This window comes from Herpailurus yagouaroundi, unplaced genomic scaffold, assembly GCF_014898765.1.
Source record: "Herpailurus yagouaroundi ecotype Mexico unplaced genomic scaffold, PumYag 511, whole genome shotgun sequence".
NCBI lineage: Eukaryota > Metazoa > Chordata > Mammalia > Carnivora > Felidae > Herpailurus > Herpailurus yagouaroundi.
The window spans coordinates 56,824-67,952 of NW_024412728.1; positions in this window are offsets into that span (position 1 = coordinate 56,824).

Consider the following 11,129-nt stretch of genomic DNA (forward strand, 5'->3'; position numbering starts at 1 on the left):
TATTAAGCATACCTTGCGGAAGCACTTTCCATTGATAGCGTTGCACAGGAACCATATGACTGTATGAAGGTACAGAAAAAGCAAATTTTTCTCTATCATCTGGCTGTAGTAGAATTGTGAAAAAACAATCTTTCAAATCTACTATAATTAATGACAAGTTCTGAGGAATCATAGTAGCGGATGGGAGCTCAGGTTGCAAAGGTCCCATAGGTTATATAACCTTGTTTACCTTCCTTAAGTCCGTTAACATTCTCCATTTCCCAGATCTTTTTTTTATCACAAGCTCCCGAGAATTCCATGGACTGGTGGACATTTCTATATGACCGGCATCCAATTGTTCTTGCACTAATTGCTCTAAAGCCTCTAATTTCTTTTTTGGAAGGGGCCACTGTTCCACCCACACCAGGGCAGTCGTTAACCATTTTGATGGTAAGGCATAACGTTGTTCAGGAACAGTGGCCCTTACACTAAATTTGAATTCTGTACAGGATATCCCAGTTCCATATAAGGAGGCTGCATTTCAGCAGTGTTTGGCTTCATATGCCCATTTTCTTGTTGTCCAAGCCCTTTTACTGGATGATAGTTCATTTTGGACATCATATTGGTTGTAGCAGGGGAAACATAAGGAATATTAATATATGCTCCCCATTGACTTCATAGGTCTCTTCCCCACAGATTAGTAGCTCTATCAGTAACATAAGGCTGGACAGTAGCAGCCTGGCCTTCAGTCCTTTTACATAGAAAAATTTCAACATTCTGTGGGGTATCAGTAGCTTTTCCTACACCTGTATATACTGTGGATACAGGACAAAGTGGCCAATTCTTGGGCCAAAACTTAGAAGCAATGATGGTGACGTCAGCTCCTGAGTCTACCAGGCCAGTAAACAATTTTCCGTTAATCTGTAAGGTCATCTCAGGCCTTCCGTCCTTTAGAAACATTTGCCAAGATACGGGTTTGCCAGTAGGTCCAAACCCTCCCTGCCGTTCTATCGTCATGGAATTTAAAGCAATGTAATTAGTTGAGCAATGGGATCTCCTGCCATGACACAGTAAGGAACAGAAGTACTAACCATTCCTAAAATTTCATCCTTAAAATCAACATCTATAATTCCTAAGTGGACATGAACTCCCTTGGATATAAGACACTTGGTCCAGTAAGAAGGCCAAGGGACCCTAAAGGAAGAGGGCCATAAATCCCAGTTTTAACCTTATAAATTCCCATGGCAGATTCCAGGACCAGGGAATCTGGGGCTGGGATATCTAATGCAGAGCACTGTCCTGTGTCCTGGAGGGGGTGTCATGGACAGATTTGCATGAAGAGTCTCTTTGCTCAGAGGATAACAATGTAGAATCTGTTTCCCCATATTGTTTACATTAGGGCTTTGTGTGTGGGGGGGGGGGTCAGATTATCCCTTTTCCCCAAGGAGATGTCAGGGGAGCTCCTTTCTTATGGAATTTAGATCCACATTGATTTGCAAAGTGACAGCCTTTATTGAATGCGGCACATAAGCCAAGAGGTTTAGTATTTCCTTCTGGTGGCCAAGGGGTATCACAGCAATTGTTAGATCTCTAGAACTCAGCTGTGGACAATCCTTTTTATAATGCCCCATCTGCCACAGCAAAGACACTTGGACTGTTTGCAAGGTCCAGTGCCTTGAATAGCCCCTGTCAGTAGCCCCATTTTATAGGTCTCTGGGCCAATATCTTGACACACCTTTAAATAATCTGTTAAATCACCTCCTTGAGCCTTCACAGGTCATAAAGTTTGCTGGCATTCCTTATTAGCATTATCAAAAGCCAGCAGCTATAAGAGATCAGGTAAGCCCGCTGATAACATCCTTTAGTCCCAGGATGAAATCTACATGGCTCCTTAGGACTCTGTTTAACTTGAACAAAAGAGGGTGTAGCCTGTCCTGGGGGAGCTATTTTCTCCCAGGCACCAAGGCAGCAAAATCTAACTTGTATCGCGGCTTGATCATCATGCTGAAGCTGAACCTGTATGCCAAACCATTGTCCAGTCTGGTAAGTTGTTCTCCGGTAATAGGCACAGGAGCATTGGCGGTGGCATCACGCCAGGCCTGTATCTGTGCTTCTTCATCCCACCAAGTTCTAAACTGCAAAAATTCAGAAGCACTTAGAACAGTGCGACCTAGGACCCCCCCCCCCCCAGTCCCATGGAATGAGTCGCTCTGAATTCACTAAAGCAGACACCAATCCCAACGTATAAGGGGAATTAACACCCTGTTGCTTGCAAGCCCGTTTCAAATCCTTAATGACCTTAAAACTTAAAGGTAATGATGATCAAGTCGTTGCCCTCCCTGAGGATATTGCTGATGAGGAGGAATTTGGGTAATGTTGACAGGATAAGCTGCAGCCACACTAGCCATTAATTCAGTGTCCCCCGCAGGCTTAGCTTGTTGAAGCATCTGCATCATGGGGGAAACAGGAACTGTGATGCTCCGAGCAGAAGTATCAAGAAATGGGTTTTTTGAATAAGCGGAACATTTAGTTTGCTCAACAGGATCCACCGGCTCAGGACCCTGGGGCAGTGCGGGAGGCAGGTGTCCGGAGGCTTGAGATGCAACTATCTCTGGGCCATTAACCCAGGAAGCCCTTAGGTTTCTGTCCCTCAGGTGGTGGGCCTAGGGGCTGGGCTCCCAGTCCTCATTATCCACAAGCTCATTATCACTTTCAGCCAGTAGTGGTTGCAAGGACTAATGCCCCCTTCTTCCCGGGATTCTGACTGCAAGGGCTGCAAAGCCAGGGAAATTAAATTACATAAAGACAATAGGGAGAGAGGGATTACTTTTTCTTTTGATGAGTTGAGGGCAAAGCACCTAAGACCAAATTCCACAGTTTCTGATTCAAAGCATTTTTCCCAGAGGGCGTAAACCTGTAACAATGTTTCTTTACCAAATAAAACAAATCCTCAAACACTGAACAGTTCACTTCTACCCCTGAGCTCTTTAATAAAGTCTGCAAGAGCTGAACACATGAGTCCTAACTACATGAGGTAGAATCCCCCATACTTACCCTGCAGAAATCCTGAAGGGTGAGCTTCCTGGCTCCAAAGTCCCCTTCGGTTCCTGTGGCACTTCTTCAGCAGTGTGGCAAACGTCCACCTTCAGGTCTCCGTTCTGGTGCCAGCTGTAGAGAGACAGGGCCTGAAGGTGCCGTGAGTCAGCAGGGGGCTGACTCTCCAGGAGCCGAAGCACCGGTCTCCTGGCTCAAGCCTCTTTTATTTTTGCAAATTGTTCGATAACAGCGAGCACATACAACGTAGTATTTGGCACCTTGACAGGCCATGCACCTGCAGTGTATTTTATACTGGGTCATGAGTACATCTGGCACCAGACAAAACATTCTTATCCCAGGCCTGATGTCCATACTATGTCTTTCTGGAGACAACCAGCAGTCCAGGCGGCCTTTTGCCCTGGGAATGAAACTGCTTTCACTTTCTTGCTGCTCTGTCCCTTTCCTTCCAGACATTCTTACGGCGCCTCCTGCTTCTTGTTTTCCAACAGAATAAAAAAGTGGACCAAAACTTAGTATCTTCAACTTGGCAAAAGTGAAAGTAGGTGAAGAGAGTGTCCAACAGAGGGTCGGGAAAATACACCGTCATAAAGGATAATGGGAGTGATGACTGGTATAAAAATTTTCAAAGGTTCTGCAAAATGTCTCCACAACTGAAGTGTGCTGATACTGTGACATAGACCTTCTCTTTTAGGAGTTCAAGCTTTTTAAAAGTTTTTTATTTCTTTATTTTGAGAAAAATGAGAAACAGTGCACGCAGGATTGGGGAGAGGGGCAGAGAGAGGGAGGAGAGAGAATCCCAAGCAGTCCCACAACAGGCTGGGTCTCAGGAACCCGGAGATCATGAACTGAGCTGAAATCAAGAGGCTCATGCTTACCAGACTAAGCCACGCAGGTAGGAGTTTATCCTAAGGAGATAATCACATGTGTTCTCAAACATATATTTTCAGGGGGGCGCCTGGGTGACTCAGTTGGTTAAGTGCCAGACTTCGGCTCAGGCCATGATCTCAAGATTTGTGAGTGTGAGCCCCGTTCAGGCTCTGTGATGATAGCTCAGAGCCTGGAGCCTCCCTTGGATTCTGTGTCTCTCCCTCTTTCTGCCTCTCCCGTTTTCATGCTTTGTCTCTCAAAAATAAATAAACGTTAAAAAACTTCAACACTAGGGCTCCTGGGTGGCTCAGTTGGTTAAGCCTCTGACTTCAGTTCAGGTCATGATCTCATGGTTTGTGAGTTCGAGCCCCACATCAGGGCTCTGTGCTGACAGCATGGAGCCTGGAGCCTGCTTCAGATTCTGTGCCACCCCGCACCCCCATTCCTCCCCAACTCATGCTATGTCTGTCTCTCTCTCAAAAGTAAATAAACGTTAACAAATTTTTTTTTAAACTTCAACACTATATTTTCAGGGAAGTTTCTTGAATTGTGGTTTATAAAAACAAAGAATGGAACTATATCTAGTGCTAGAATCAATATGATAACGATAAGTATAAGTAGTGGAATATGTCTCAGGCATTATCCCCATGTGATGTACACAGAGGGTCAAAGTTAATCATCAAAGCAAACCCATGAGGCACCCCCTAGGGGATCCCTTTGTACACACAGGGAGAGGGAGACTCAGGGAGGATAAGTAATGGAACCAGGGTTCAATCCAGAATGTTTGCACTCAGAGGCTTTGTCGACTTGTCTTTCTTTGGCTCTCTGTCCATCGGGAGGTGGGTATGAGTGTGCACTCCATGCAGTTGAACTGTTGCAACGTTCCAGAACGTTCTGCGATGGGAGGCTGGTAGGCTCAGAGCCTAAGAGGACATTAAGAGACAGTGGGACTTGCGTGCTCAAATCACACTAAAGCCCATCATCCTGTGTACAACGTACATCTCGAGGCTTCCAGAGGCTGCTGACTCCAGCTGACTCCAGAGGTAAATCGAAGAAAAAGCATGAGCCCCTGGTGACACAACACTGGCACTGTCCCGTGGGAGGTGGGCATTAGCAGAAATGATAAGAAAATGTAAGTCACTCCTGAAGTGAGTGTGTGTGGAGAAAGGTCAGGATATCCCGAGGACAGATGACAAGAGACCTAACAGGTCCCCAATCACTAGAATCAATCATGTCTACAGAGTGTAAGAAGCATATGGCATATGGAACAGAATCGGAACCACACACAATGGTGAACAATCCTAGAACAAGAAAGAGCTCTGGAAAGTTAAAATTATGACTCTAGAAATGAATAATTTAGTCCATAATGTGGATGATTACAGTTGTACTTCCCCGAAATAGTACAGTCAGGAGGTGAAGGCAGCAGGAGAGAGGACCTGTTTGGTTCTTAAAATTTGTTTCTAAAAATTTCAAGAATAATTCTGAGTTGACAGGGAGCAACGCATATGTTGAAAGTCCTACCCAAGTTCTTAACTAGAGCGGATGACAAGAGACCCACACGAAGACATGTCACAATGAAATGTCAGGAGGAGGGTAGAGGAGCAGACACCTCGGAAACTCCAGACACAACAACACAGAACTGGCGGTTGGGAGACATGACCCACGGTCCCCAAGTCCCAAGGACAACTGTGATCAGCACAGAGTCTCCAACCTGTCACAGTGGGAATCAGGGTGAGGGTAGCCCAAAGGCACGGCAGATGTTTAGAGTGTCAGTGTCTACTTTCCACGTTCCCTCCATGGGATACCACTAGGCAAAGGAGAAAATGATGGAGAAAAGCCAAAGATGGGAGTGCGTGGGATCCAGGCAACAGGGGGCCAGAAGGAGAGAGGCAGAGGGCACCCAGGCTGAGCTGAGGGGGTCCGGCTGTCAGCCCTGTCGCAGGTGTGCAGGCATCCCGTCCACGTGGGCAGGACTGAGGGCTGTGGGACAGGTGTCTGCATAGACATGAGGTGGAATAGTGGATGGGCTCAAATAGATTCATGAAGATTTACCCGGGGGAGCTCGGGAAGGATTTAAATGAGAACAACAGAAACTAAGCAAATGAAGGATAAGATATGTATTTATTTCGGGAAAATAATAAGATGAGTCAGGAAAGGTAAAGTAATCATAGTCTACAAAATGCTCAGTTGTGAGTAGCACTTAACGGTCATACAAATGCAAACAGTGCACAGTGAGCTAATCAAAGGTATACAATAATTATACGGGACATATGGGAGAGTATGAAAGAGCAAATTCAGTAAAGATGATGCATAAACCTGAAAACCAGAGAATGGGTGCAAGAAGCAGGCTATTTAGAGGCACAGAAGCAATAATCAGAGAATCGGCTGAAAGAACTAGTGCAGGTGATCTCGGAGATTCAGGATGGGGGGGCATGGAAGTTTGGGGACACCTGACTTGACCTCAAGTATTGCAGAAGTATTAGACTTTTTAAAACTCTGTGTCTCTATCCATTTGCTAAATACAACATGGTGGGTGACAAACAGAGTCAGGAAAGTTCTGCACGGAGGCCATAGAGATGGGGCAGGAGTTGTCAGAGTCATGGAAACAAGCGTTGAATTTTTATGAGAGGATTTTGTTTGGATTTCCTTAGTTGTGTTTCATGTTTTTGCATAGGAGTCAGGACAGCATGTTTGTATGGGGAACTGCTGAGCCAGCAGAGAGGGGGAAATGGATGATGCAGGTGCCCAAATGGAGGGGCAGCCCGAGACAGGAGGGGTGCCTCCACTATCACTTAGGAGGTGAGGACACAGGTGCAGATGGGCGAGGGAGCAGGTGCACTTCTCATCTGAGTGAGAAACAAAGGAGCTCATCACCTCAGGAGGGGAGCAGGGAGGGGTGCAGGAGACTGAGGAGGGGGGAGGAAGTGAGATGCAGCCCTCTCAGGAGGGGGACAGTGAGCTGACTGGGGAAATGGCATCTGGAGAGAGCAGCGCTGGGACCCCTGAGCTCTGTCCTCATCACCTTAGAGACAGAGAGAGCTCCAGCAGCAGGAGCATCTATCATAGACTAGGAGAAAATGCAACAAAGTAGCTCAGGTGTGAGAATTACCATCCTTTCTACTTTGTCCTCATTCGCTTTTCTCACTTTATAATTATTCTACTGGGAATATACATCACCTCATATATATTGTACATCATACATACACATTATAGCCAGTTTATACATGTTTCTTTACACTTTAGCAAGGAAGGAGATGGTAGGAAATTCAGCAGCTGAGGACACAGAGCTGGGGTGGGCGGGGGAGGGGGGCTGGGCCTGCCTGTCTGCACCCTGGGCAGGGGACTCACAGAGACTTTGCTCCATTTCTCAGGACCCTGCCTCTGGGGGTGGGAGGGTGGGGGCAAGCAGGATCTTTCTCGTGCTTCTGGGGTGTGCTCCTGGGGTGTGCTCCTTTATTCATATATTACTATCTTGTCAGTTTAAATACTTTCTAGATGATGGGTTTTGTATGTTACATGGCATATTAAGCTATTCTCATGGGAGTACTTGTCCATACAATCAAGCCCACCTGCTTCAGAAATGAGAATTCAAAGGCAAAATAGTTCAGGGAAAAGACGATTGGTCCTAAAGTAGAAGATCAGAACCCGAGTCTTGATTAATGGTCTGAGGATGATCTTTCAAGTGTTAGGGATTTTAAACTAGTTTATGTTTTGAAAACATCACTCCAGCACATACGAGGGAACCAGCAGATAATCACAAATATCCAAGTATAAAGATGTAATCTGGTAATCCCTCATCCCCCCAGTCATCCAAATTCTCTCCCCAAAATACATCACAATGAGTCATTTCTCCTTTCTCCTACCCCCCCCCCCCAAATACATCTGTGCATATATGTCTACTGTTAGTTTATAAAGAAGTTCAGGCCAGAGACTGGGAGAGGATATTTGCAAATCACATGTCTGATAAAGGACTTGTTTTAGAACACCCATAAAACCCTTAAAAAGCAACAATAAGCCAACTACTCATTAAAAAAATGAGCAAACACCTAAGCAGACAGCTCACCAAGAACATATACTCCTGGGGAATAAGCACATGAGAAGGTGCTCACAGCAAGTGTCATTAGGGAAATGCAAAGGGAACAACAGTGATCTGCCATCGCACTCCTGTCAAAATGGCAGGAATCCAAGTGCTAACCAGGACTTGGAGCAACAGAAAGCCTCAGACACTAATGGCAGGAATACAAAGTAGCACAGTCACTGTGGGCATCAGTCAGCAGTTTCTTGTAAAGCCAAACACAGACTAAGCATGGGAGCTGCGGATACCTCTCTGAGGTATTTACCCAACTCATTAGACAACTCATGTCTGCACAACAACCTGCATGCACATTTTCATAGTGGGACAGCCCATATCTCTGGGCTGCACATCCTGACTTCCTTCTAACACTACTTCGTGGAAAGGGACAAAGCATAAAAAGGAACTTCACGGGGAGAATCTGGGCAAGACAACCTTAGCCAAGGGGTGAAGGCTAACTTCATCAGTGATGACCAAGTGATCACTGTATGCTCTTGATATGTTGTGTTGAGAATGGCCCGTCCAGTTGTGGTCTTCCCAAGCGCATAGCTTTGGGCAGCCTAATTCACAATGAGGGATAGTCTACAACGTACCTGAAAGTTCTCCTCAAACATAAAAAGAAAAAAAAAAAAAAAAAAAAAAAAGGAAAGTCTGAGAAATGGTCACAGCCTGAGGAGCCTGAAGGAGATACGAGTGGCCTATCTTGGATGGGATCTTGGAAGAGAAAACCAACCAATAAAACAAATCCTGTGTGGAGTTCAGAGTAGGAATGATGAGTATTGCTTCATCATCTATGGTAAATGCATGAGGTTCAGGGTGGTTTTAACTACAGGGCAACCGAGTGTGGGGCGTACAGGGACTCTGCGCTAACTTTGTAATTCTCTGTAAATCTCAAACTATTCTAAAATAAAACAGTTTCTTTTTTACAGTAGCCCTCAGACAAGTACTAGGTCCAGGAGGAAAAACTGTCTACTATTCAGTTTTCCTGGGGTTGTTCAAGGGCCTGGAGAGAGGGGTTGTGGGGAGGATGGAGGGAAACTACAGACACAGGATAGGACTCAAGGATCTCCTCTCCTCTGCTCCCTGCCCCACCCCTGCACCTGCCCCCAGGGCTGCTAAGAAGGCACCTTCATCCCCCACCCCCCCTTCCCTCCCTGCTCAGCCTGACTCAGCTCAGCCCAGTCCTCTCCCCTGGTGTTGCAGAACTGGAGAGCGGCAGCGCTCCCGTGTGGCCACAGGGATGACGACAGAAAACCCGAGTTCCCTTTGGGGTTCTCCCCAGGGGCCTAAAGGGACCTTGACCCTGGCATCCCTGTCAGGTGTTCCTGCTTCTGCTTCCAGAGCTACAGGATCCTCCTCCAGGGAACCAAGTCTGGATTGTCCATTCCTAAGATGTGGTCCAAGAAGGGGAGGAGGAGGAGGCGGGTAATGACCTGGAATCTGGGGAGGCTCCTGGAGAAGTGAGCAGAGGTAGGAAATTGTGACATTAGGGGATGAAGGACAACAAGAGTGCAGGAGGAGGAACCAGGGACCAGAGGTAGGGGAAGGGTCATCTTAGGGGACCCTCGTGGGGGGAGGAGGGGTTCTGTCTGGAAGAGGCACGGGGGCAACTGGGTGGGGCCATGGTGGACGTCTCTGTTTTGCACCTGATGGTCATTACACAGGAGTCAGCTCTGTAATTGATCAGGAAACTGCGTTCAGGTTTAGGCATTTTTCCATACTTACAACACGAATAGTTCAAACATCCCGGAATGAAGGGGAAAGAAGAGAGAGGGGAGGTGGTTAAGGGGCTCCCTTTCTTCCAGAGCACGACCCCCTTTTGCTTGGGAGGCAGGGAGAGGCAAGGAACTGAGAGGAGGGGCAGCAAGGTCTGTGCAACCTGAAGGGACCTTGTTCTAATACTAGAGTTTCCAGATCCCACTCCCTGGGCTAGGATTTCACAGCCACCTGCCATCCACCCCTGTGTCACCTGGAGACATTCTCTCTTTGTGAACACGGGGAACCACTCCTCCAGGAGGAGCATTCCCAGGGCCTCCAACAGGGAGGTGCCCAGCAGCTGGGGCCATGGAGGCTGTACTCCTAGAGCTCAGAGACAGGATGTGGGGTGGAGGCTGGACACTGCAGGGGCTACAAGGACATGAGCCATGAGTCAGGCCCAGGCTTCTGCCTACCATTTCCCCCAGGACCCAAATGTGTCCCATCCCTGCTCCCAGGCCTGCAGGACCGAGGCATCTCAACACCATGCCCAAGATTGACAGGAGGAAGCCCCTGTGCCAGGGGGTCAGACCTCCACATTTGGAACCTAGAGGGTGGCCCCATCCCCCACCTAGAGGGCACAGGACCCTGGCTTGCTGCCTCTTCTTCCCCTTGGTGCACCCTTGAAACAGAGTCTTGCTGCAACCTCGAAACCCAGACTGCTGTCTGGGTCCCTCAGGCCTGGCTTCCTGTCCCTACAAACTGAAATCACTACCTCTGTTTCTGTTGCATCTACAGACCTCACATTGTCATTTCTGTACCTTGTCACTCAGGTACAGAGAATTCGGACCTCCCTGTGATTGCCTCTGTAATCCATGACATTCCAGGGGTTTGATGTGTGTTCTAATTTCCAAATCTAATTTCCAAATATTTGGGGATTGTCCAGAGAATCTCATGTTACTAATTTAGTGTCACTGTGGTTACAGAGTGTACTCTATAATTTCCCTGCCTTCACATTTATTTAGGGCCAGTCTGTGATCTATTTTGGCTCATGGAATGGTTGAAGTTGTCTAATCCTTACCTGTTCTATTAATGAGAGAAGAATATTGATCTTCAAATATAATAGCTAATGTCTCCATCTCTTTACCTTTCTTCCACTTTATGTGTCACCTGTTTTAGAGCTCTGTACTGAGGGTCTTCTCCATTCATTACTTTGTTTTGCTCCAATGCTGACCTTTTGTCCTTAGAGAAAGTCCTTCTTTGTCTCTAGCGATGCTCCCTATGTGACAGCCTATTTTGCTTCAGGTTAATGCAACAGTCCAGACTTCTTATACTTTCTATTCCCATGGGATATTCATTCCTTCACTCTTTAAGTTTTAACTTATTTTTGGGTTTGTAGTTCAAGTGTTTCTATTCTACACAGTGTATAGTCCTCTTGATATTTATGCACTCGGATAAC